This window comes from Rhinatrema bivittatum, chromosome 8 (genome assembly GCF_901001135.1).
Source record: "Rhinatrema bivittatum chromosome 8, aRhiBiv1.1, whole genome shotgun sequence".
Classification (NCBI taxonomy): Eukaryota; Metazoa; Chordata; class Amphibia; order Gymnophiona; family Rhinatrematidae; genus Rhinatrema; species Rhinatrema bivittatum.
The window spans coordinates 199,933,776-199,960,878 of record NC_042622.1 but is presented as its reverse complement, the minus strand read 5'-3'; the positions used below and the strand labels follow the sequence as shown (position 1 = coordinate 199,960,878).

The 27,103-nt window shown below is 41.8% G+C and overlaps 1 protein-coding gene across 7 annotated transcripts in view; it reads left to right on the top strand.

The window, feature by feature from the left end:
* PAFAH1B1 (platelet activating factor acetylhydrolase 1b regulatory subunit 1) overlaps positions 1 to 27,103 on the top strand; it is a 253,167-nt gene that overhangs the window by 57,035 nt on the left and 169,029 nt on the right. For 4 of the 7 annotated variants that reach the window (XM_029612506.1, XM_029612503.1, XM_029612504.1 and 1 more), the window contains exon 2: positions 25,110 to 25,219. The exons of the other annotated variants lie outside the window; for them this stretch is intronic. The gene's annotated coding sequence lies outside the window, so the exon portion shown is untranslated. The remainder of the gene's footprint in view (positions 1 to 25,109; positions 25,220 to 27,103) is intronic. 7 annotated transcript variants of the gene reach the window in all.

Here is a 27,103-nt window from a genome sequence, read left to right as displayed (position 1 = left end):
TCAGAGGTATGTATTTGAATTATCTTGCAACTTCTTTGGGATTCTGTTCATGTTTAGTACCTTGACTGACTGAGCTGTAACTTGGGAATAATACTGATGCTGCATCTTAGTAGAACTTATACTGATCAGGTATCAGAAATGCACTGCCCTGAGCTATCCATGGCACCAATGAGTACTTTAGCTCCTGAAGCACATAGTTTACAAATAGTTGCAAAACAGTATATTTCTTCTCATGCCAGATGAGTCTTTACTAATGTGATATTTCCACTCCAGTTTCTGGAGACAGGGGACTTCTGTATTTTCACTCCCATGATGTCACTCCTATGTGTAAAGGGAGAGGCAAATCCTGAGACAGATGCCTGTAGTGTCTGTCTCTGGCAGTTGTGGACAGAAGAAGTCTCTCCCAGAACCTGGGTTTACCTAGTCTGGTAAACCTGAAAAGACCATTACTTCTGGAGCAACAGCTCTGTAGAGCTGATTTTTTTACAGTAGAAGACTGCCTCCCAGGGTTTAAAAACTATTTTACTTGGTTGAGCTTCCTGCGATCTTGGATCCCAGTTCTCTGAGGAGACAGGTAGACCGGCTCTAGACAGTGACTTAAAGCCCTAGCTTAGCTTGTTTTTGAAATCTGTTCTCTACATCAGCAGTTGCTCTAGCATCCTCCTCCTTCCTACTACCCTGCTCCTTCTTCTCTCCTGTGTTTCAAAGGAGGAGCCAAGCTATAGGTATCAGTGCAGCCTTGAGAAACCAACCTCTGTGGAAGTGGTAAGTGTTGGGCAGGCTAGGAGGGTGGTCTCTCGGGGGGGGGGGGGGGGGGGGAGTAGAGAAAAGAACGAGTGAGGGTGACTGCAGTGACATGGAGTGCCTCCCCCCCCCCCCCACCACACACACCAGCAACATGTGAGGTTGTAGATGTGCTGCTTGTGGAGTCAAATGCTTGCAGTGTCGCAAGCTTCTTTTGCCCAGAGTGTGACCGCAATCCTGGGCTGCTGACACAGGGAGTATCGAGGCATACCCTTACCAAGTGGTACAAAGGGAGGGGCCCTAGAACCTGCTCACAAATGCCAGTAAACTCCTACCAGCTCAGAGAAGAGGAAGCCCAGGCAGGTAGATTCCCAAAGCCCCAGAGGAGGAGGCCCATTGCCCAAAAGGAGAATAATTCATGGTGCTTCTGGATATTTCCTCAGTTTCTGGTGCTCTTGCACAAAGCATTTTGTCCTATTCAGAAAGCAGAGCCCCTTGCTTCCACCAGTGCCCTCAGCTTTCCTTATAAGCTAGGGGAGCCAGCCCTGAAGGAAGGCAAGGACCACTCCCAGGGTCTCTACTATTGCTTATTAAATAGCATAATAGCAGTTTATGGATTTAACCTCCAGGAACTTATCCAAACCTTTTTTAGCCCAGTAACACTAACTGCTGAAATCATATCCCCAGCAATGAATTCAGTTTAACTATGTGCTGAGTAAAAGAATTTTCTTCTATTTGTATTAAATGAGCTACTTGCTAACTTCATGGAGTGCCCCCTGGTCCTTCTATTATCTGAGAGTAAATAATAGATTTACATTAACTTGTTAAAGTCCTTTCATGATTTTGTATACTTCTATCATATTCCTCCCTCATGTCTCTTCTCCAAATTGAACAGCCCTAACTTTTTTAGCCTATCCTCATAGAGCAGCTGTTCCATGCCCCATATCATTTTGGTCTCCCTTCTCTGCATTTTCTGCAGTGCATAGATATCCTTGTTGTGATGCGGTGACCAGAATTGCACGCAGTATTCAAGGTGCGGTTTCACAATGGAGCGATAGAGGCATTATGACATCCTCTGTTTTATTTTCTATTCCCTTCCTAATAATGCCTAACATTGTTTGTGGGTTGTTTTTAATATTTCCTTATTGGTTTCAAAATATCAATACAGTAAATCATGAAAACAATCCAGCAATACGAAACCAGGTCATTTTAACATATACGTTAAGATCCCCCCCCCACCCCAGGTGTATCCAGATTTTCACATATTCACCAACACTACCAGGAGAGCTACGGCCAGATGCTTGGGAAGACAGCTAAAGCCAAGAGTCAGTTTCTTATCACATCAGTTTAGTAGATATCAAACTAGAAATAGTTATATGGAGACATTGGGTTCCCCAAGAAGGTAGGGAGTCCAGATGGAGTGATACTTCTGCATTTTGTTCCATTAATTGCTGAGAGTTTACTCAGTGTGCAAACTCTGTCCAGTTGGGTGAGGATTTTATTGGCTGTTGATGCTGATGGACGTCTCCAACAGGTGGCAATCTCTAGTCTAGCAGGAATGCAGATTTGCTGGATCAGCATGTTCTGCTCTAAAGACGGCTCTGGAACGGGTATGTGTAGCAAGGCTATTCTTGCTTGTAATACAAAGCGGGAATGCAATAAAGCAATGACGAAGGCCTCAGTTCGTTTCCATGTTTCTTGGATTGTGACACACACCCACCAAATATGCATGAATGTCCCAACTGTACCACACCCCTCTAATAGAGATCACTTGTATTGGGGTACATTTTGTGAAGCCGCTCAGGTGTGTAATACCAGCAAAATATTATAACAATTTTCTATTAAGGTTGAGATGGATACCTTACGAACACGCAATATAACTTCAACCCATTTTTCTAGAGTAGTTTATCTCCAGATCATGCTCCCATGATAGTATATGCTTGGTTTCTCCTGTTCTCTAATATTAAATAATTTATATCTTTGAGATGAGACCTTTTTTAAATTTACCTCCCCGGGAGCAGAACCCTTCAAATAGGGATGCTTCCAGCTTTAATTGGGAGTGGGCTTTTACATGAAAGAGGAAGGAGATTAATTGTTGAAATGCGATAAACTCAGTAGAGGGAATCTCATACCTTGAACATAGTGCACTTTCATTTGAGCAGATATCCCCCCCCCCCCCCCCCCCCGATCTGTCCCATTCTGTATATACCCTTTGCCTTCCAAATTTTGAAGGCTGAGAGCAGTATGCATGGTATAAAAAATGTATTGTGGAATAGGTGTGATAGAAAGTACTCTCGGGACCCAACCAATTTAGAGCTCCATCGCTTCCACACATTTAAAGTCAGATGTGTTGTCGGAAATAGTTTTAAGCTCATGCGCCATGTTTTAGCGGGCTGCCATAGATATGCACCCAGAGGCATAGGTGCTGCCCATGTTTGCTCAAGCATAACCCATAGTTTTGGTGAGCTGGAATTATGCCAGTCAATTGCTTGGTGGAGCTGGGCAGTAGCATACCACCACTCGATGTTAGGGACTCCCAAGTCCCCCATCAGGTTTCGAAGCATACATCACAGATCTTCGAATTCTATGGGGGATGTCGCTTCCAAATGAAGCTGAAAATTCTTCTCTGCCATCTTTTAAGCAAATTAGTAGACACATGGACCGGCAATGTCTGGAAGAGGTAAAGTAAGCCTGGTAGGACATTAATTTTGATCAAGGCCACACCACCCAACCAAGAGAGGGATAAATGTTCCCATTTCTCCAAGTCTCGCCAAATATTCCGCTCTAAGGGTGTGCAATTCAACTTGTATTAGGGTGTTGCCCCATATAGATTCCCAGATATTTAATTTTATGTTTGGCCCATCTAAATGGATGGTGGGATCGCAGGAAATTCATAGTCTCTGGCTCACAAGAGATTTAATATTTCAGATTTTTCCCAATTTATTTTGAAGCCAGTCACTTTGCTAAAATTGCCTAGATGATTTTCAATCGTGATTAGGGATAGATAGGGATCACTGACAGTGAAAATGTCATCAGCGAATAATGATAATTTAAGCATCTGGTTGCCTACTTTTATTCCCACAACATTTGGGAATTTTATGGCGAGTGGTTCTAAAAAAGGGCAAACAGGAGGGGGGACAACTGGCATCCCTATCAGGTGCCTCTACAGACTTGAAACTTGTTAGGGTATCCCCCATTCACATGGACACAAGCTCTATGAAAACTCTGTTACTTATCAATTCACGATGTGAAGTTGGGACTGAATCCCAAACTGCAAATAAAAAGCGCCAATGGACCAAATCGAAGGCTTTTTCAGCATCAATGGCTAGGAAGAGGGCAGGGATTGGTTCTTAGTGTACCATCCACATAATATTCACAAACTTTCTAACATTATCGCCCACCATCCGCCCTGGGATAAACCCCACTTGATCTTGATGTGTGCTTTTTTTTAGCAATATGATTAAGCCTAGTGGCCAATATTTTTGCCAGGATTTTTAGATCGACATTAACGAGATGGGCCTATAAGACCTACAGTTTAGGATCCCTCCAGGTTTAGCAATCAGTTATACCTGCAATATTAGTTTGGCAGCAGAGAGCCTCCATCCCTCAGGTAGTTGTAATTGTTTTGTAGTACTGTTACTAGATATGGGGCAAACTGTGTTTATAAAACTTGGTTGTCAGCCCATCTGGGCCAGGTGCCTTGACAGCTCGGAGATACTTAATAGCTAACAAGATCTCATGTGTTGAGATTTTTGTCAAGGTCTTCCATCATATTGGCTGATGGCAAAGGAAGATCCAAGTTTTGGAAAAAGTCCTCTGTTACTGGATGGAATACTGGTGTTGGCACTATATACAGCACCTCATAAAACTGTAGAAACCTGCCACAAAATTCAGGTGGATTAAACAGGAGATTCCCTTGCTCATCTTTAATTTTGAGCACTACAAATGGTCAACCTTTCCTTCTCGTCTTACTGGACCTCTCCTCAGCGTTCGACACTGTGAACCATTCCTGCCTCATTCAGCGTCTAGCAGATATTGGTATAACAGGTTCAGCACTCAACTGGTTCAAATCTTTCCTTGAAAACAGGCAATACAAGGTTAGGATTAACAACAAAGAATCACTCCCTATCATATCAAAGCTGGGGGTACCTCAAGGATCATCCCTTTCACCTACACTATTCAATATTTATCTCCTTCCACTCTGCCATCTACTATCTAACCTCAAGCTAATACACTTCCTATACGCAGATGACATTCAGATCCTCATCCCGATAATGGAATCCCTCCACAAAACGTGGTCTTACTGGAAAAGCTGCCTTTTGGCAATCAAAAACAAGCTAACAAGCCTCAACCTCGTGCTAAATACTAGCAAAACTGAAATCCTCATAATAGCTCCAGACAAGTGCTCTCTATTCAACCCAACTAGTTCCACCCAACTCTCCTTCACATCAATCGACCACACGCCACAAGTAAGAGATCTTGGTGTACTTCTGGACAACCAACTCAACTTCACCAAGTTCATAAACAATACTACCAAAGACTGCTTCTTCAAATTGCAAGTCTTAAAAAAATTAAAACCTCTTCTACACTTCCGAGACTTCCGCTTGGTACTACAATCTATCATCCTCCCTAAACTGGACTATTGCAACTCACTCCTCCTGGGCCTGCCAGCCAACACCATCAAACCACTTCAGATGGTCCAGAACGCGACGGCCAGAATTCTCACTAACACCAAAAAATGAGATCACATCACCCCTATCCTCCAAAATCTTCACTGGCTACCTATAAAATTTAGGATACAATTTAAATCCCTCATGATAATTCACAAGGCTCTTCACAACATCTCCCCCCTCAACCTATCCTTCCAACTACAGCAACACATCTCCAATAGACCAATCAGAAGTGCATACCAGAACATGCTTCACACCCAGCCAACAAAAACCTCATTGAGGAAACCAGCTCTGTCTACTGCAGGTCCCCATCTTTGGAACCTGCTCCCACCGGACCTCCGCCAAGAACCATGCCTTCCGACATTCAAAAAGAAGCTAAAGACTTGGCTATTCACTCAAGCTTTCCCTGAGAGCTAAAATCTGGTGAAGCGACAGACGATATACCTACCTCTGTACATATGTTCCTGATTTATGGTTCCCAGTTACATTTAATTGAGTTTATGAAAGTTCTCTTTAATAGTTTTCCTGTACACTTGTGTTAATGTATTCTGCCTTGAGGTGACTGTTTTAATGTATTTCCGCCCTGGAGGCGACTGTTCAGTTCCTTGTAAACCGGTGCGATATGTATTCTTTACAGGAACATCGGTATATAAAAATTTAAAAATAAATAAATACATTTTGAGCAGTTTCCCAGCCTTATTCCCTTATTCAAAGTATTCTTGTTTGGCCAGTTTTAAGGAGTGGGAGAGCGCTTCTACCTCTAATCTTTTTAACTCTTCCCTCGCCTGAGATAGAACGCTATCTAGTCTGTACTCTTCACAATTTGTTCTTCCACTTTTTCAGTATGACGCTCTGGAGATAGGCAGCCCTCTGGCATAAGCTTTAAAACTAACCCACAGTGCTACAGGAGAAGTCTCTCAGTTATCATTAATGGTGAGGTATTTATGGATTTCATTTTGGAATGATTTACAAAAGTCATGGTCTAGGAGTAGTGACTCATTGAGTCGCCACAATTTGAGGCCTGGGTCTGAGCTAGCAAAGGAGAGATTTACCCAGATGGGAGTGTGATCTGACCAAACTATTGTGTCTATACCAGCACTCGTTACATTGGTGCTAAGTCGCTTGTCTATCAGGAAGTAATCAATTCTTGAATAATTATCATGTACGTTTGAATAGTAGATATAGGAACACGACATTGGGTAACTAAATCTCTATACGTCAATTAAGTTCCATTCTTCCATAAAGGTTTTAAGATGTACCCTATGAATGGCAAATAATGTTGCTACCCCGCAGCTTGAGGTATCCAGAGTTGGTATTCTCGCAATATTAAAATCCCCACCCACAATCGGACTTCCCACTTCACCTTGCAGTAGTGTAGAACTTAATTCCTGTATAAAAAGTCCCTGACCCCTTTTTTAGGTGCATAAAGGTTAACCAGAGTGTGTAGAGTCACATTTACTAGTATTTGCAATACAAGGTATCTGCCCTTTGGGTCTTTGATAATATTTTTAAGATCAAATAAATTTTGGGAGAAAAGGATACAGACCCCAGTGTACTTTAGAGCCTTTGTCCAGGGTGAGAAATAAGCCTGTGGGAAATGCATATGATGCATTAAGCGCTCATAGCGGGCTTTAAGGTGCGTCTCTTGCACAAACGCTGTATCTACCCGATGTCTTTCCAGCTCCCTGAATAACATATATCGCTTATATGGGGAGTTTAGGCCTTTCACATTGAGATAAGCGAAATGTAGCCATCGGGAGTTCTTAAGATAATATCACAAAAAATCAGGCTCTGAGAGAACTCTCAGCAAGTCATCCTCCCCCAAATTAAATGTTACAACCCCTCTGCCACAATGTTCTAGATATTTATTTATTTTTATATATATATACAGACATTCAATCTGGGATATCACATCTGTTTACATTCAGGTACTTTAGGTATTTCCCTATCCCCAGAGGGCTTACAATCTAAGTTTTTGTACCCGAGGCAAAACTGGTGTCTAAGGTTATATGTCCCTTTGAAGTGAAAGTATCTGGGGTCTCTCCAACCCACTCCCACCCTCTTCACCCTCCCCAGCCCATGCATCCCTTAGGTCTGCAGTTACCTCCATGCAGGCCTCCCCACCATATCGTGGGAGGAAGTACTGCCACTCTCTGGGGGAAGGTCCCCTCTCCACTCGGCAATTGAACGCAAAATTCTAACCCTGAAAAGAATGCCTTTACTATTTAGAACTGTTAAACCTATACATAGGCAGATACAAGACATCCTTAGATGACTCCATGAGTATAAAAGTTCTTAGCCAGATACATGATGTTACTTGCAATGATAGTTTAGTGGGACTCAGTCATTATTGAAATGAGTCCATTCAAAGTCGAGGCATCTCTGTTACTTGTGATGAGTCATGTACTGTTCTTATGCAAAGGTGAGCTTCCAGGCTGTCTGCGCTGCCTATTGTTACCCAACATGGCAGCGTGTCGGAAAAGGTATGTGCTTTTGAGAGCTCTAGCTCTATCCTGCTGTTGTAGGTTGCTCCATAGGGAGAAAACCAAGGGGTTGCAAGATGGCTGCCGCCTCATTGTAAGAGTGGATTTTAGATGTAACTCCATCCACACTAAGCATTAAGCCAAAGGGATGTAGCCAATGGTATTCAATGCTCTCCTTGCGCAGAAGGCTAGTAATATCCTTCAGTTCTGGTGACTCTGGAGTGTCACTTTGGATAGATCTGCAAAGATATTTCCTGGTCTTCCCAGGACCACTTTAGGGTGCTGTCGGGCTGCCTGTGCAATTTTTTCCTTCATGCAGTAGTCGTGAAAGCATACGACTATGTTCCTCGGACAATTCGCTATAACCGGACCTATTGCACGGTGGGCTCGATCAAGTTTCACATTTGGCAACACTACTTCTGAGTCGGAGCTTGTAGTACTAAGTAAATGCTGACAAAATCTTACCACTATCTCTTGCCATATTTCTTATTTTCTGGCATTTCTGCAAAACCACGAAATCTCAAATTGTTTCGCCTGGTCAGATTTTCTCAGTTGGCTAGTTTTTTCTTTTAAAGCAGCATTATCTTCCTGAAGTTTAGTACAGTTGTTTTGCTTAATGCCTCCTGGCAGAGGCGAGTGTCCATTTCGTCTACTCTGTCCCATCAGCGCTATTTCTTCTTTGATTTCCACTATGCTTTCTTTTTTATTGTTTGTGTTGGCGTAGCTCACAGAGCCTGTCGTGAAATTAATCTCTTGATGGCATATCTGTGGTTGGTTGAACCGGTATCTTCGGATAAGTTGGGGCCTGCATCTAGGCCTTCAGACCTATCCATGCTTCTATATCCACCATCCATGGCCGCCTCTTTGCATAGGAAAATTGGCGGAAGACAACAGACTTTTGCTTGGTTGTCATGCTTATTTCATGTTTTGCTATCTGTGGCTAAGATTAATTGTAGATGTTTAGATGCAGGCAGATTCGCAGAGTGTTGTGGGGAGCTCCGCAGTTAAGCTGCCTCCACCATCGGTGACGTCACTCCTCCTCATTCTGTTTGCTTTTTTGATCGCCACAGCACACTGGGCTGACTATTTCAATATATTATCCACTATGATGCCTAGATATCTTTCCTGGGTAGTAACTCCCAAGATAGAACCTAACATTGTGTAACTATAGCAAGGGTTATTTTTCCCTATATGCATCTCTTTGCACTTATCCGCATTAAATTTCATGTGCCATTTGTAAGTCAATTTTCCAGTCTCACAAGGTCCTCCTGCAATTCATCACAATCCACTTGAGACTTAACTACTCTGCATAATCTTTTGTCGTCTGTAAATTTGATTACCTCACTTGTCATACTCCTTTCCAGATCATTTATAAATATATTAAAGCACCGGTCCAAGTACAGATCCCTGAGGCACTCCACTGTTTACCTTTTTCCACTGTGAAAACTGACCATTTAATCCTACTCTGTTTCCTGTCTAATGAATTTGCAGTCCACAAAAGGACATCACCACCTATCCCATAACTTTTTATTTTTAGATTTCTTAGAAGTCTATGCTCTATGTGGGATCCTCGCCTGCGATGGAGAACCTTGCTCGTGCTGTGATGCTTCTGGTTTTCCTTCCTCTTCTGGCAAAGCATTCGGAAGGGAGAAGCATTCAGCTGCAGTGGATTCTGTGAGGCGAGGGAGGAAATCTGCGGGAAGGGAGAATACTGCAGAAACACAGAATTCCCCCAGGACTAGGATGAGATTTGCAGAGGCTCCCTGGCCATTTGCACTTCACAAGAGTCTAAAGACTGGATGTAAGCAGTACAGAGTCTGCCCAGGAAAACAGTGGCAGCTAATGGATCTTGCCCCAAATTAGACAGTATAATCAGTGAGTTGTAAAAGTATTCAACCCCCTAAAAACAGATTTGGGTGGATTTCAAATGACAGATTGCTCTATACAATATGTTTGTTGCAAACCAATATGCTCTTATAGTAAATCTTCAGTCACTATTATTTCTCTGCATGTTTTGTAAAATAAAATTAATTGAAAAATGCTTGCATACGTTTTAAGCTAAGCTATGGAAGCTCTGTTTACACATGAATGAGATTGCTCTAACAAGTGACTTACAGTTGGCCCCTACCTTAAGGCCAGCTTTTCTGGATAAAAGACCCCCTAATTCCAGTACCATTGACCAAACTGTAAATCTGAAGATAAGCTGTGAATCTAAAGACTAAAGAGTATGCTAAGGAAACCAAAAGCCATTTTAGACATGCACAAAATAGGAAAAGGCTGAAAATAAAGTGCTTGTGAGGAAATGGAAGCTATATCATACCACCCAGACTGCCTAGATGAGGCCGTCCCTTAAAACTTGGCACAGAGCAAGAAAACTTGTGATGAAAGCCACAGAGGCCAACGATCACTTTGAAGGAGCTGTAGAGTTCAGTGGCTGAGACTGGAGTGGAGGTGCACTAGTCAGTTATTTCCAGCGCTCTGCATACAACTAGCCTGCATGGGAGGATGGCTAGAAAGAAGCCATTAAGAAAAACCACATCAAAGCATGTGTGGAGTTTGCCAGAAAGCATCATAGTGACCCAGCTAAAGTGTGGGATAAGGTTTTATGGTCAGAGGAGACACAATGGCCAAAATTCAAAATGCTATTTGTGGCACAAAACTAACACTGCCCGTTCCTCAGCAATCAGCATCCCAACAGCATGTTGTGGGGATGCTTTTCTTCAGTGGAGTCTTGGCATCTTAAAATTGAAGGACTGATGGATGGTGCAATATACAGGGAGATATTGCAAGATAACCTGCTTGGGTCTGCTAAAAAAAAAAACTAAAACTCGTGAGACAGCTCGCCTTTTCAGCATGACAATAATCCCAAGCTCAAGGCCAAAGCAACACAGGAGTGGCTGAACTACAAAGACCAAAGTCCAAATCTCAATCTAGTCTAATCTGTGGCTCTATTTGAAAATTGCAATCTACAGCAAATCTGCCAGGAAGAATAGGCAAAAATCGCTCCCAAACAGTATGCAAAGCTGGTAGAAACTTACACCGCAGATTTAAAGTTGTTGCAGCAAAAGGTTCTCCCAAGTACTATTCTGAAGGAGTTGAATATTTATGCAAACAGCATCTTAGTTTTTAGTTTTATTTTACAAAAAAATGCAGAAAAATAATGAAAGTAAAATTTTCAAAATTTTCAAAAGACTTTTTTTGGGAAGGGTTTGAACACTTCTGCAAGGCACTGTATTTTACTCCTGTTCCTCCTTTGTACTGCTTGTTTGTCATCCTTTCTCCCTTATGTGTCTGGGGGAGTGTTTTTTTTATAGTTTGAAACAAAAAAACCCCCAGAACAGAGGAATAAAGAAATCAGGAACAATCGTAGCCTTAGGAGGCAACAGGGCAGATGTGCCGGGGAGTTTCTCCCCACCCCTATTTGAAATGTCTCTCACTTTGTCACAAAAAGATTAATTTGATTTTCAGTTATTAAATAAATGTAACACTAATATTTCCTAGTGGTTTGTCTTGGGACATAGCTCCCTTACACCTGGGGGTGAAAAGAATGTAGATGTATCCACTGTCTCTGGCACCTGTTTGACCCTCAAGGAAATGAAATTGGAAGAAGGATCCATCTGAAGAAAATAGGATAAAACATAAGCATTGTCAAGCTAAGTGTAAAACATTGATAAGACAGGCGAAGAGAGAATTTGAAATGAAATTGGCCATAGAGGCAAAAACTCATAATAAAAACTTTTTAAAATATATCCAAAGCAAGAAACCTGTGAGGGAGTCGGTTGGACCATTAGATGACAGAGGGGTTAAAGGGGCTCTTAAGGAAGATAAGGCCATTGCAGAAAGACTAAATGAATTCTTTGCCTCCGTGTTTACTAATGAGGATGTTGGGGAGATACCAGTTCCGGAGATGGTTTTCAGGGGTGATGAGTCAGACGAACTGAACGAAATCACTGTGAACCTGGAAGATGTAGTAGGCCAGATTGACAAACTAAAGAGTAGCAAGTCACCTGGACTGGATGGTATGCATCCTAGGATTCTGAAGGAACTCAAAAATGAAATTTCTGATCTATTAGTTAAAATTTGTAACCTATCATTAAAATCATCCATTGTACCTGAAGGCTGGAGGGTGGCCAATGTAACCCCAATATTTAAAAAAGGCTCCAGGGGCGATCCAGGTAACTGTAGACCAGTGAGCCTGACTTCAGTGCCGGGAAAAATAGTGGAAGCTATTCTCAAGAACAAAATTGTAAAGCATATAGAAAGACATGATTTAATGGAACATAGTCAACATGGATTTACCCAAGGGAAGTCTTGCCTAACACATCTGCTTCATTTTTTTTGAAGGGGTTAATAAACATGTGGATAAAGGGGAACCGGTAGATGTAGTGTATTTGGATTTTCAGATGGCGTTTGACAAAATCCCTCATGAGAGGCTTCTACGAAAACTAAAAAGTCATGTGATAGGAGGCGATGTCCTTTCGTGGATTACAAGCTGGTTAAAAGTCAGGAAACAGAGTAGGATTAAATGGTCAATTTTCACAGTGGAGTACCTCAGGGATCTGTACTTAGACCGGTGCTTTTCAATATATATATAAATGATCTGGAAAGGAATAAGACGAGTGAGGTTATCAAATTTGCAGATACAAAATTATTCAGAGTAGTTAAATCACAAGCAGACTGATACATTGCAGGAGGACCTTGCAAGACTTGAAGATTGGGCATCCAAATGGCAGATGAAATTTAATGTGGACAAGTGCAAGGTGTTGCATATAGGGGCCGTTGCTGTAGTTATACGATGTTAGGTTCCATATTAGGAGCTACCATCCAGGAAAAAGATCTAGGCATCATAGTGGATAATACATTAAAATCGTCAACTCAGTGTGCTGCAGCAGCCAAAAAAGCAAATAGAATGTTAGGAATTATTAGGAAGGGAATGGTTAATAGAACAGAATGTCATAATGCCTCTATATCGCTCCATGATGAGACCACACCTTGAATACTGTGTACAATTCTGGTCGCTGCATCTCAAAAAAGATATAGTTGCGATGGAGAAGGTACAGAGAAGGGCAACCAAAATGATAAAGGGGATGGAACAGCTTCCCTATGAGGAAAGGCTGAAGAGGTTAGGGCTGTTCAGCTTGGAGAAGAGACGGCTGAGGGGGGATATGATAGAGGTCTTTAAGATCATGAGAGGTCTTGAACGAGTAGATGTGACTCGGTTCTTTTCACTTTCGAATAATTGAAGGACTAGGGGGCATTCCATGAAGTTAGCAAGTAGCACATTTAAGACTAATCGGAGAAAATTCTTTTTCACTCAACGCACAATAAAGTTCTGGAATTTGTTGCCAGAGGATGTGCTTAGTGCAGTTAGTGTAGCTGGGTTCAAAAAAGGTTTGGATAAGTTCTTGGAGGAGAAGTCCATTAATGGCTATTAATCCATTTTAATTAGGGAATAGCCACTGCTATTAATTGCATCAGTAGCATGGGATCTTCTTAGTATTTGGGTAATTGCCAGGTTCTTGTGGCCTGGTTTTGGCCTCTGTTGGAAACAGAATGCTGGGCTTGATGGACCCTTGGTCTGACCCAGCATGGCAATTTCTTATGTTCTTAAATGATCAGGAAAGAGCTAATTTCAAATTTGGCATGCTGCATAATTTTGGATTATTGGGTTGTGCTGCTGACATGTTGGTAAGAAAGCTTTTAGTTTGAGACTTTTACATGCCAGGTCTTGGTTTAGCTTTGGATAAGGATCAATTTGCTTGTATATTTTTGTGCAGAATCTGTCCAAAACCTGCTTGAAAGTTTGAGCATAGAAAAGGCATACTAATGCATGAACATAAACCTCAGTCATGTATAGTTCTTGATTCTTAAGCTTCAGAATTCTGAGGTAGTGCATGAAGAGGGTGAAGAATGTTGTACACATTTTGAAAACTTGTGATCCATGCTCCTGGAGTTCTTAAACAATACTATACTTAGAAGAAGGGTCAGCAACATATTAGCTGCTTTGACAATGACGCACTGAAGCCTTTATTTTGAATTATGAAATAGGTTGACACTGGTAGGTTTTAAATGCTTTTGTTACGTTGTTTTCCTTGGAGTAGGTAAAATTCTACTTTAGATGTAGAACAAAATTAATGAAATCCTAACTATGGGTTATAGTATAGCTAGACTTATAACTTTGAAGTGATAAGAAAAGACAAAAGCAGGATGACTTTTGGTATATTTCTGGAATGTAATCTGAAAAAAATATTTGCAACTTTACTGAATTGGACAATGAAATTGGGAGTAAGATCTGCCTCTATATAAATGGTCTTGCAAAGAATTACAGTACATATAGGTCAGCCTAGCTAGGATAATTTAATCTAGAATGTTTTTGCACAATGTGGAAAAATAATTTCTTGGAAGCGAAAGCTCTGTGTGTATATTGTATGTGCATGTTCATCTTTAAAAAAAATTTTTTTTTATACACCTGGAATTTGCAGTTCTTTATTTGTGCTTAAATGTGATAGCACCTCTGCCTGGTTCAACTGGATTTTTTGAGTTATGGGGAATTTGATTTCCTCTGTCCTTCCAGACCAGTCATTACTGGCAGATGCATTGCATATTTTTTTTTTACGTCATGTTCCTATATATGTTGGTGCAGCAGGACTGTAATCCGTAGTCTCTGCTTCCAGCAAATGATAGGAGCGGTGCAGCAGGAAGATAGCAGGAGTGACTCATGGACAACAACCTTAACTAAGGAGGTTCCCCCCCCTCCCCCCCAGGGGAGCCAGGGCTGGATCAGGGAGTGTTGGGATAACTGACCTTCTCTTCCTCCAGAGCAATCAGGAGGGACAATCTCCTGGATTCCCTGATATCCAGAAGCTGTGAGTGGGGGAAAAAAAAGTTTGTCATGACAGTGGGAGGCCGAATTAGGAGGCCTTTACCCAGGGACCCGGCCTGAGCACACAGCATCTACTACCCTGGAAGCAGGTATGGAGAGGGCAAGAAGTATGGAAAGTGCAGGGTGTGCGGAGTTTTGCAAAAACTGTAATGGCTTAGAGAAAGGGGGCTGTTGTGGAGGAGGCAGGTGGGCCCAGCTGTGTGGGAGCAGCACATCTTTCCCTCCTCCATTTTCCCAGCTGTGTTTGAGGAGGAAGACTCAGCAGATGCACTTGATAGCATCAGAAGCAGTAGCAGTGCAGCTGGTCCAGGAGGCGGTATAAGGGGAGGAGGAATTCTCTTCAGAATTCATCCTAGTAATGCATAAGGCCTATTGCCAGATGAAAGGAAGGTCATTCCCTGAGGAGAGCACTAGTAAAGTGGTTGAAACTGCCAACAGAGAAGAGGCCTAAAAAGAGAAGATTTCCTCAGAGGAGGAAAAGGAGTCTTCAGAGACTCATTGGAGAGAGAGACCTCAAAGGCCCTCAGGATGATTCTGGTCTGAAGCTGTTCAGGGTAGAACAACTCTGGCTTTAGTAGCAAAGGTCACTCGGATACTAAACCTGAATGAGCATCAGCCTAGGGGAACCAGGCACTAGGAAGCCAGGTAGGGCATTCCAGTACACTCTGCTATTCCAGATATGGTTATAGGAAGGGTGGTTATGGAATCAAGATTGAGAAGTAGAACTATGCAGAAGCTGGATGTTAGATCAGCAGGATAAGGATAGAATGCTGCAGCTGCCTATGATGAATGCAGCAATCTCAGCAGTATCCAAGAAGCTATACTTGTGGAAGGAGGAGATTGCATTAAAGGACCCTAGCATAAGAAGGTAGAGACATTCTGAGGTCCTTTGGAGTTCTCACTAGCCCTGCAGCAGCAATATGTGGGGGGATACGTGGCTAGGGCACTTCTGTGGTTACAGCAAGGTGGGGCCAGATACTGGTGCAACAGTCACATGGAAATAGCTCTGATCTGGCCCTCTTGGAATCAGTAGCAGCCTTCCTGGCAGAGAGATATTGTACAGTCTGATTAGAAAGGGTGCAGTAACAGAAGTAATGGCAAGGCATATGCTTGGTTAAAGAACTGGATAGCATATTCAGCATCAAAGGCCGATCTAAGTGAGCTCCCATTTAAGGGCAGGCTTTTATTTGTTGAGATAGAGAAGCTGGTCAAGAATGTAAGTGGCGAGAAGCCAGAGATTACCAGAAGAGATTGATTGCCAATGAGGCAGTGGCCTAGGAATGGAAGGCAGTATAGACCAGGTAGGAATCAGATTTTCCAGACTGCCAGGAACAGGGCTCCTCTGGTCAGTGACAGTTTAAAGGGCCCCTCCTCAGTACCTCCAGTAGGAGGCAGATTACAGGTTACTATGAAGCGTGGACTAGCATTACAGTGGTCTGGTGGTTCCTCTATCATTCTAGGAGGCTGTGCATCAGAATCAAAATCTTCCTATAAAGGAATTTTTTTGGCCGTCACCAGGCAGGAAAGAAGGTACAGGAAACTTAGACAAGTTGATTCTGTTACAAGCAATTATTCTGGTCCCTCAGGAGGAAAGAGTAAGAAGTACTTAGCCTACTTCATTCCAAAAAAGGAGAGCACTTTCCAGCCAGTTTTAGACCTGAAAGGGGTAAATAAGACTCTAATAGTACCACGTTTTCTCATGGAATCTTTGACATCAGTGAAGGTTGTGGTAAGAGGTGAATTTGTTCTCCCTGGCCCTCTTAGAGGCTTTACATCCACATCCCCATCTGACCCAGTATGGAAAGTCTTATGTTCTTAAATTCTGCAGAATGCCTGTAAGATATTTGAAAGTAACAAGCTTTCTGGAGATCATACAAGCTATTCATACGTTTTTGCAGGAGAAAGGAAAGGGGGAAGCAACATTTAAAATATTTGCCAGATGGATTAGGAAATCCAAAGAGGCAGCATATCATAAAGGATAAACCAGCGCCTGGGGGCCTGAAGGCGCATGTGACGAGAGCACAGGCAGCTTCCTGGGAAGAATGCAGGTCAATAGAACCACTGGTCTTCTATGCATATCTTTTCAAAGTGTTGTATACTAAACCTAGATAAGAAAAAAGAAACTGCAACAGGAGGCCTAGAAGCAGCTCTTGGTATCTCCTACCCAGGATAAGGACAACTTGGGTATATCCTGCTAGTAATGGGTATTCTGTCAAGATGTAGAGCAGTGGTTCTCAACCTTTCTAATGCCGTGACCCCGCAATACAGTTCCTCATGTTGCGGTGACCCCTTGCCCCGTGAGGGTGGGGTGAGGGCGGGGCTTTGGTCATATGGGGGCGGGGTTATGGATGGGGTTGGATTTTAGTGCACACTTATCATTTAATTATGACATTTATAATGTGAATGTAACTCAACTCACCATAGGTTCTCACATGCATGGCACACTGACCCATGATCGTCACGGGGCTAGATGTAAAAGTACAGTTTGTATCCACAGGAACCCCCCTGACCCACAATAATGGATGTAAAGCAGAATTATGACATTCCCCATACAACTCACCCTACAAAAAAGATATTCTGGTTCTAGTGACATCTCAGTAACAGCAACTCAAACTCCTTCTATTTCCAGGCTCAATAGCCCTACTTATGAAAAGACAGCAGTTTACCACCAATGCATGTCCTCAATGCTTACATGCTAGCAAAATATCTCATCTCGGTAACAGACACAGGAACCGACCTAACATACTCCCAGGATCTGTAGTAATGCACATAAACTAATCCGCACACAGTTACATCTGTATTATGGAATACACTCAAACAGGAGCAACCCTATCTATGAAAAGGCAACACTACAAATATTAAATCAGGTCCTAAAAACCAATACACCTCTTAGGAAAACAGAACTAGCAAGCAGCTATATATCCCCACACAGAAATAATTGTAAAACTATACTAATAAGCAGAATAAATGTTTCAAAACAGCTATGAACATCCAACAATTAAAAACTCATAAAAACTATTAAACATTCTCCAAACACCAATAAAATATTTCAAAAAAGCAGACATCACACAATTAAAATGGCAGTCAAGAAAAATAAACTTAAAAAGCCACCTTTACTTACCCCCTCCAGCAGCTCTCCTACTCCCCTTCCCTGCAGGCCGTGGCACTCACCAGAAGCAGCAGTAGAAGCTAAGCTCTATATTTATGGTCCTCTTCCTTAGTGCCCATGTCTCTCACACACACACACCATACCAGTCATGCCCCCATGACCAGTTTCTGTCTCACACACCAATCATCTCCCAAACAGTCTTTGGCACACACACACCAGTCACCTTCCTGAACAGTTTCTCTCATGCCATACACACACACACATAGGCTTCCCACTCCCGTGTTCTACTTACATATATGGGCTTCTCACTCTCATAATCACTTTCTCTGTCTCTCTCTCACTCACTCACTCACCAGTCTCTCACTCCCATGCTTGTTCTCGCCACGTGCACAGGCTTCTCATTCCCTGAATCACATTCTCTCATATTCACACACACACCAGTCTTTTTCTCTCACACGCACCATCACCTTACCAAGCAGTCTCTCTCTCTCATGCATGCACACTCACCCAGGTTTCTCACTCCCATGCTTTCTTTCACCCCCACAACACCAGGCTTCTTACGCCCATGCTTTCTCACATACCCAGACTTCTCACTTCCATGCTTTTTCTCTCTCTCACACACACACATCAGTCACCTCCCTGACTAATGTCTCACACTCTCACATACACATCAGTCATCTCCCTGAGCAATCACTTTCATTGTCTCTCACATACACACACACATCAGCTCTCTGACCAGTCAATCACACAAGCTGGCTGGCTGCTTCTCTCTTTCTCTCACTCACTTCCTTCCCCCCCCCCCCCCGCGAGCACAAATGGGAGCTGCAGCAGCCTCCGCTGGCCAAGAAAGAAGAATCCCATCGGCCGCGGGAGGCTCATGCTGCTGTCTCCTTTCTTCTTTACCGGCTGCTTCTATTGCTCGAGGACCGATGCTGCAGCCGCTGCTGCTACTTTTTCGCGCCACGCGGCTCTCTCTCCTTCCCGCGCTCCGCGATTCACTTCTTGTTCCGGGTCACGGGGGGGGGGCAGGCGCAGGAAGAAGAAAAGGCCCAGCCACGGGTGCACAGCTTCTTCTAGCGCCGCTGCCGTTCCCGCTGGGCTTGAACGTGCTGACAGCCCGGCGGCAACGGCAGCGGGAGAGACCGGGAGCGCGCGACACAAGGCGACCCCTGTGTTTTGGGCGTTCGACCCCCGCCGGGTTCGCGACCCATAGGTTGAGAACCGCTGATGTAGAGGAAGGTTCAATTGGAGCTTACATGCTAATTTTCTTTCAAGTCCTGACAGAACAGTCTAGTTCCCACCCTGAACATAACAAAAAGGGAAGAAGGGGAATCAGGAACAAAGGTGGTAAGGATCCACCAGTATAAGAGAAACAGAAGGTCAGGCCTCTAAAAGAGGGTTCAGGTGATCACAGACCAAATATTTTTACTTTTCTTTTTGGAAAAAAAGGGGGTGTTACGAGAAGAAAAATGCAGGTACATGCAAAGAAAAAGATAAAAGGGGTGACAGACCCTGGGGAAGGAAAGAATTGTTTTGCTCAAAGGAATATTGTTTAAGTTGGGACAACAAGAGAGCATTGCTGTACCCATAACTTTAATTTTTGGTATATATAGCAAAAGAAAGGGGAGAGAGACTTGGAATGGAAAGCTTTGGCAGAAATCTGATTACGGTCCTGCTGCACCAGCCTATATAGGAACATGATGGAAGAGAATCTGGCACACTGTCTCCATCAGCTGGTAGGAAGGGTAAATCATGATGGTAATGACTGACTGGTCTGTCAAGACTTGAAAGAAAATTAGCAGGTAAGCTGTAATTGAACCTTTGAAGGGGGAGTGATAATAGTAATAAAAGCCATAATAGTATAGAAGTTGGATCAGATGTGATGCAGGAAGACAAAGTTGAGACCATACATGTGAAACTTATATACGGTACATAACTTAATTGTAAATGTCACCTCAATTTGTATTTTTATTACAAGCAGGTTGATAGGATAGCTTTTAGTGGTGAATTTTGTGTATATTTAGTGTGCATAGGTTATATCCAATGGCAAGGCAGTTGTGGGTGGATTAGGCTCTTTTTACCCTTTTTGGCTGTCGAGATAGGGGTGCTAAATTTTTTAGGGAAGTCTTCTCTGTTGCTTAAACCCTTTCAAGGTATGTACATTGGAATCAACAGGGAGTTATGCAGATGACCAAAGGGAAGAAATGGGCAGACTTACATATTGGGGTCATAGTCGTGATAAATAGCTTTAAATTCAAACAGATGGGATTCCCAGCATGTTCCATTTCTACATATTGTATCAGGGCTTAAGCTGGAGTTAAATTCAGTGGCATCTTACTGTTGAAGAGAATACATTACAAAGTAAAACCTGGATTATACTAAGGATTGTGGAAGAGGGAGTGATTAGGCAATTGGTGTTCTTTAAAACCAATTTAAAAAAAGAAACCCTCTTCCCCCCCTTCAAAAAAAAAAAAATAAAGCCCCCCCCCAACAAACCTCTACCAGAGATGTGGACTTGGCATTTGCATTTTACAGCTAGCCCTGTTTTCTAGTAGCTCTAGTAGGAGCTCTGAGGATGCACAGCTACTTAGTGCTAGAACCATCATGGATTAGTTTAAAAATACATGGTGGTATTTTCAGTTTACTTCCATGTACACCACTTAGGAAGGTACATGGAAGTACAAATATGCTGGTGCTGAATAAAGCAAGTTTGTCATCTTATAAGAACTGTAGTGTGTATTTGGCATAGTTCATTAGTTTAATAGTGGTTTTCTCTCTTATCCCTCAAGGGCTGCAAACAGGCCAGGTTTTCAGGATACCCCTAATGAATATACACAAGATTTTGCATACACACTGCCTTCATTGTAAATCTATCTTGTGCATATTCATTAGGGATATCCTGAAAACATGGCCTGTTTGTGACCCTTAAAGGCTGAGTGAATACCACTGGTCTAATACATTCAAATAAACTGATGCCATCAACATTGTGACTAGCTCCTTTTTAAAGGTCTTGTTCAGTTTTATTTTTCATAAGTGGGCTGCTGTTTAACAGTACTGGAAGTGGGAAAAGTGGTGTGGTTTTTTTGTAGGAAAGGAAATAAGTGTTTATGGTACATCTTGTGTATGCAACTAAAATGTGTTAGAAATATTTATATGTAATCTCTTGATAGGGCTTCAGACAGAGTTTAGGCTGTTAGGTTTGGACTAAATGCTTTTGTTGCTCCACTCGGGCATTTGTTCTTGTGCAGCAGTCATTTATTCTTGATGTCTCTGCTGCTTGGGCTTATGTTTAGGCTTGGTTACAGTTACGGGATGGGTTTCAGAAAAGTTAAGATGTGGGCACAATGAAATTCTTCAAGTATGCATATCCATCTAGTTTTGACATTTGCTATATTTATTTTTTGATCTTTGAAGAAATTTTTGATTTTTTTTAAATCTTAAAGCTAGTCTATTGCTTGTGTATGTTTACCTTTCACACATTCTTTTGGAAAACCTGTGCCCAGTTTTTCTTTAATATTGGCTAATATCAAATCAACTAAGTGATTACATTTTCAAATCTTTTATTATTTATTCAGCCTGGTCACTGTAACCATACAGGTGAATTTTCAAGGAGTTATGTTCATAAATGTAACATACATATTGTACCAATTTTCAAAAGCCATTTATGCACATAAAGTGCATTTGTATGAGGAAATCCTATGGACAGTTTGACATTGTAGCAATCTTCAAAAGTCCACTTACATGGGTAAAGTGCATTTACATGTGTAAATGCTTTTGAAAATTAGACCCTTATAACTGTGACTTTGGGATATCTGGATTTTTGTACTATTTTATTTATCTTGGCAGTTTCCTCCTCCTTGAGACTTCCAGTTTTAATTGGAGCAAACTTGCACTGGGCTGTGGCACCATAAATGTTACAATTATATGGTATTACACAAGGCTTTCCCCTCCTTTTTAGCAGCCTCTCCCATCTAACCCAGGTATTGAAGGCCATCATTGGCAAGGGTCCAGACACAGCAATTTGTCTGGAGTCTGGTGCCCAGGCACAGAGTCCAGCTAGTAGATGTCAGTTGTACTATGGCCAAGACTTCCCTCTCCTATCCAGGGCTGTGCTCACAAGCCATTTAATAATTTCTAGGGCAGTCGCTCTGTCCTGCCCTGGAGGCATACCTGATGGTCAGTTTTTTAGAATGTGTAAAAGAATATGCATGAGATCTGCATACAGTGGAAACCCAGTGTATACAAATCTCTCATACATGTTCATTGTGGTTATCCTGAAAACTTTACTAGTGTGCCTCTAGGGCAAGGTTGAACTGGGAGTTTGAGTGAAATAGAATTTGACTGATTTATGAGTTGGAAATAATGTTTTGATGTAAATTATCTGGATTAGACCATATGTCTAATAGGGGGGCAGTCCTACTTTGGGCATGATGTAGAAATATTCCCAAATCGCAAACAAGAGTGCACGCATGCAGTACAATACTTTTCTATCTGGTAGTTTAACAGCATGGAATAGTTCAGCCTATAAGCTTCTGCCAGCACTGGAAACTACCTGGTTTGTACAGTTTTGTATAAGGGAGTTGAGAGGGAGAAAATAGGATGAAAAGAAGATAAAATATAGTATCACATGACTTGATATGTGATCTTTGCTAACACTACTCCTTTAAACAAAATTTTTTTTTTTTTTTTTTTTTATGACATTTAGCAGTCAAGCTACTATTTCACTCCCTGCAAACAGAGCACAGGAATACTTCTAGACCTTGTTAAAAAACAAAATACCTAGCAGCTAGCATCTTACCCATTCAGTATATACACTTAATCATGTATTTAAAATAAAACAAAACAAACCATCAAAAATCCAAGGAATAGTTTTCCATCTGGTCTTAAAACTAATTGAGAAGTCTCAGGTTTCAAATATATGCTAATTTTGATAGACTGTTAACTAATGGGATCTGTGCACATTTAAATAATAGCAAGGCAAGTTTTAACACTGCTGCTTAAAAAAAGTCTTCATTTTTTTTTTTCTAATTTCACAATTAAAATCTGTTATGCTTTCTTATATCTGAAAGCACACACCAAGATGTTAGCGTGAGAGCTTTTAAGTATTTTCTGTGTAGGACGTGACTTGACTTAAATTCTAGTGACTCAGCAGTTCAGGTAACTTTTTTTTTTTCCCCCTAATCAGCAATTATGGATCCTGAACCTTGGCACCAATGCAGTATTGTAGTACATTGGAACAGTGGGCATGGCACATTCTCACTCTGCCCAGTTTTTATTTTATTTCTTTTTTTTTTTTTTAACTACTTTCACTACGTTTTCCTGTGTTTTTTCTTTGTATTTTTCTTCATTTTTATCTTCTCATGTTTTGATTTGCATATTTAACTTTTTAAATACTTTTTACCTTTATTCTCCCTTCCCCACTCTCTCCCCTCAGTTTCTTCATTTTTCCTGACTGGCTGGGGGTACCCTGAAGATGGGTTTGAGCACCCCAGGTGTAGCTCAGTCTTCCAGGGTCAGTTCTCTGTCCAGGAATCACAGACCACAGCTCACTCCAGAACCGGTACATGTGCATCCTGTGGCTGACCATTTGGCATCATCGCACTGCACAATAGCTGGGTCTCTCTTCCAACCCCACCATCAGAATAGCCAAGTTTGAAAATCAAACCTGATCTGTCACATGTCACTGAGCCATTTTCTCCTTTTAACATTGCCATCCCGTCACATACACAATCCACAAGTGATTATATTCCTAAAATCACTTGTAAAGAGATGGAAGATGCCAAATGTAAAATCTGAAAAGCGGAACATTAGAAAAAAATTCTTCACCAGAGATTTGGCTACTCTGCAAATGTATGGTAATATCCTCATGGTGCAATTTAGAAAAGGGACATCTCTATGGGTCAAATTCTTGCCCACTTCTGAAGCAAAGTACATTGTAAGTGTGGGTCCAGTCCTTTCATCCTGTGTCCCGTTCCCCCCCCCCCCCCCCCCCCCCCCCCCCCACCCCACCAGGACCTGGGTAAATCCCAGATTATCAAAGGGCAGCAGCAGCTTCTTATTTTCCTCTTCCTTCCTCCCTAGCTGTTGGATTAAAGTAGGCTCTTTCCCTGCATGTACCAAGGGCATTTCTATATCTTTGTAGTGCCAGATCATTTTCTTTTCTTTTCTTTTTTTTTTTTTTAGTTCTAAGGCAACTGTGCTTACACTTGTGACTGAACCCCATGGGATGGGAATGTTAATCCCATGCCCACTGTATGAATTAGGTTGTACTGAAGTCTCTCTCTCTCTCCCCCCCCCCCCCCCCCCCCCCCCCTTCTCTTGAGAATTAGCTTCTTGCTTTCTGTTTTTGTTTACCCTTGTCACACCTCCCCTATATTTTAGTACTTGAAACCGTGACCTAACTTATTATATAATTCTCCCTTGTGAAGGCTTAATTAACTTTTCCTTTTTGGAATTGTCTATTTTCATGCAAAGGGGTGTTTTTCTTTGTAATGTAAGTTTCTGATTCTAACAACCCCCCCCCCCCCCCCAAACGCTCAAAATACCTTCTGATGGGGAAATTGGGTTTCTATGTTCTAACCAAAAATCCATTGAAAATTGGCCTACCTTTGTCCACTGGCTGCTGCGAGTCTAGAAGAGGTACAAGAGCAGTGGCTGCATGACACGAGTGGGACTGGCAGGGAGCCCAAACCCTGTTGGCTCTAAAAGAGGTGCCATGGGAGGTGGTTGTGGTAAGTGAAGGAGGGGGAAAACTCGCCCAGCTCCTTAGCCTCGAACCCCCTACCACCCAGACACATACCACTCCCTTCCTGATACCCAGACATCTCTTCTCCACCCTTTCCCTTGTTTTGTTTTTCATTTAAAATAGGCGCTTGTATGGTTCTTTTTTAATAAAATTGAATCCACCTAAAAATGCCCCTAGAGAGCATGTTCACAAAGCAAAAACATTGCAACATACTTTTGGTTCCCTCCAAACATACCTAATTGCCTGAAATATATGCACTTAAATGTGCAAAATATAAACACCTAGGATCAGAAGCCCTATTACATTTATTTAATTATAGAATATAGTCACCTGAAAAGGGCTAATAGTAGGTTGTATTCTGCAGTAAACTTTGTCATGCTGGAAGTACATATTTTGTTGCCTTTGGTCTTATTGTGTTCTATTTATTGCTTTTTATTTAAACTTTGTATGTGTTTTTCCTTTTTATAAACATCAGGATCCAGTGGAAGGCATTGTTGGAAGAATACAGGGAAGGAAGTTAGCTGTAAGAACAATGAATACCATTACAAGTTGAAACACTAGAGAAGACCTTGATCTATAAAACTGGTAAAATAAAACCCAAACTACAAGTTTATCTTCCTGTGAATAAATAATGGTTTATCTCAGTGATATTAGAAACTGATTGGTAGACAAATTTGGCTAAATCAGATATTTCTAGCAAATGTAGAAGTATAGAATAGTTGGACTTTGAGAGTGCTGTTTCCCATCCTTGTCTTTCCATTTTTCCTACATACTAAAGTATTGTAGACCTTATTTATTGAAGAGTTGTGTGACTGCATGACCTTGTAGCATTCAGCCTTGGGCAAGTTTTATGTGAGGATTTTTAAATTTGGGTTTGTTTTGAATATATTTTCTAGGATATTAATATTTTAACGCACAAATTTAAGACTGCAGACTGTAAATCGCAGTATAACCCAGATAGTTGAGTGGGATTTAGAAATTTATGTAGACATTTTTAATTTGTTTCATGGTCTGACCACTGTTTTTATTGTGTATCTCGGGGCTGGAAAATTCTCAGGTGCCTAATATTTGGCATTTACTGACTGCCATTGGGAGTAGTGTTGGAGCTGGAGTAGCTTCCTGGGTTGGGTGTAAGAGCCACTGTAGCTGGTGGTGGCAGGAAGGGGGGAAAGATGGGGTCCAGATACTGGAGCTGCTGCTTCTGGGAAGAGAGCTGGTCCCAGGAGTCACTGCTGGGCTATGGAGGAAGTGAAGGATCCTAAAGTTCAGAGGAAAGGAGTGGAAAAAGAAAAATAAGCAAGGAAGTTAGATCAAAAGGAAAGCTGTACATTCCTGGGAATTTTGACTGTTGGTGCTGACTCTTTTTTTTTTTTTTTTTTTCCCCCTCAAGTCTCCTCCCCTGGTTTATTCATTGATTAAACTAAATTTTAATAGCCTTTTTGTGTTTATAAATCAGTCTGTGTGGTGGTAATTGACCTAAACTCTAATGGGATAACTATTTGGAAGTTGAACTAGCTTGTGTTTAGGTGACACAAGTGAAAGTTAAAGAAATTGAAGAACAAAACTATCAAATTTCCAGATAGGAACTAAGTAAATCATATGGGGGTTACAATGGATTGGATAGGTTACAATGAGCACCATTTTGGGCATTCTTTATACATTCTGTGTTGGAATATATATTTTGCCAATATGTTTGGGAGAAGGAAGCAGAATTTTCCTATTTACTACCAAGCAATTTCACAGTTCCTGGTAGTCTTTGACCTACAGAAATGTAGCTAGCATGGAATAGATGTGAATTTCTAAACCATGAACATTAGGATATTCCAAAAGCATTTATTCCATGATTTGATAGTTTTCATTTGTCCACAAAGAGCATGCCAAGGAATATACCTGTCGTGAAATGGTACATGGCTGTTCTTATATGTTTATTACTTATGTATAACCGCTTTTGGTGGATTTTAAGATAACTGTACCCTTCCTTATATTGCTAGACGAGCCCAGATGTGTGGGTTTCCTGCTAGACCAGTCCAGATACATGGGTTATGCTGCGCCACTCCTTATAGTCTGTAGTGATGTCACTGAAAATGTTGTGGTTCTCTGTCTCCAGCAGATGGTGGATATGTTCTGGACTGGTGCAGCAGGATCTTAGCTCCCAGGTCTCTGCCTTTGTGCCTTGCCTTCTGGAGAGCATCTTCCCACTCCCAGGGCAACAATTTTGGGCTGCTTCTCCTGTTAGAACTGGTCCTGTGGCTCCTAGGGCAACAGTTCATTAAAATTTGTTTCTCTGATGGAGCCAGGCCCATAGTTTTGGCTCCGATGGTTTCTTGCTGTGGGCAGGACCTGATAAGGGGCTCACAGTTTTCTGCTCCATATCTTTTTGAGCCTGGAGTTGCTGAAAGGAGCAGGAGACGATCTTGGATAGATATACTGTAGTTTAATGGGGCAGAGAGCCAAGGAAGTCTTGTTTTA